Consider the following 907-nt stretch of genomic DNA (forward strand, 5'->3'; position numbering starts at 1 on the left):
CTTCACGTGTAACAACAAACTAAACAATCCGCCACCACTACTACTACTACTACCACCGTCGCCGCCACCACTACCAACAACAATAACAAGTATTATTACTACTACAATACCAATAACTCTGCAACACCACAGACCACCACCACCACCACCACTACTACCACTACCACCACCACCACTAACAACAACAACACCACCAACAACAACAACAACGACAACGACAGCAACTATAACACCACCACCACTACCACCAACAACAACACCACTAACACCACCACCACTACCACAACCACCACTACCACAACCACCACTACCACTAGCACTACCACTGCCTCCTTCGAAAGCTCATGTCACCATCATGACACAACTAACACGACACCACCACCACTACGATCACCAGTACGATAAGCCCCACTACCACTACCACCACCACCATCACTACTATTACCATCACCACCTCTGTCACCACCACTACTGGCATCAGCACCACCATCTTGGAAAGCTCACGTCCACCAGTACCATCACCATCACCACCACAACCATCACCACCACCACCACCACCACCAATTACAACAGTCAGCTCAGCAGCAACTACAACCATAACCACATCCACCACTACTACCGCCACCTACTATAACCACAACCATGACACCAATAACAACAGGAACCACGCCACCACCACCACCAACAACAACAGCAACAACAAACAACTACAGCCACTACCACCGCCTCAAAAAGCTACCACAACACCAGCCGCATCGCTACCCACACCGCCTCCAAAATCTACCACTGCTATCACTACACCCAACACCATTCACCGCCTCCAAAATCTACCACTGCTATCACTACACCCAACACCATTCACCGCCTCCAAAATCTACCACTGCTATCACTACACCCAACACCATTC

This window comes from Octopus bimaculoides, chromosome 22 (genome assembly GCF_001194135.2).
Source record: "Octopus bimaculoides isolate UCB-OBI-ISO-001 chromosome 22, ASM119413v2, whole genome shotgun sequence".
Taxonomy (NCBI): Eukaryota; Metazoa; Mollusca; class Cephalopoda; order Octopoda; family Octopodidae; genus Octopus; species Octopus bimaculoides.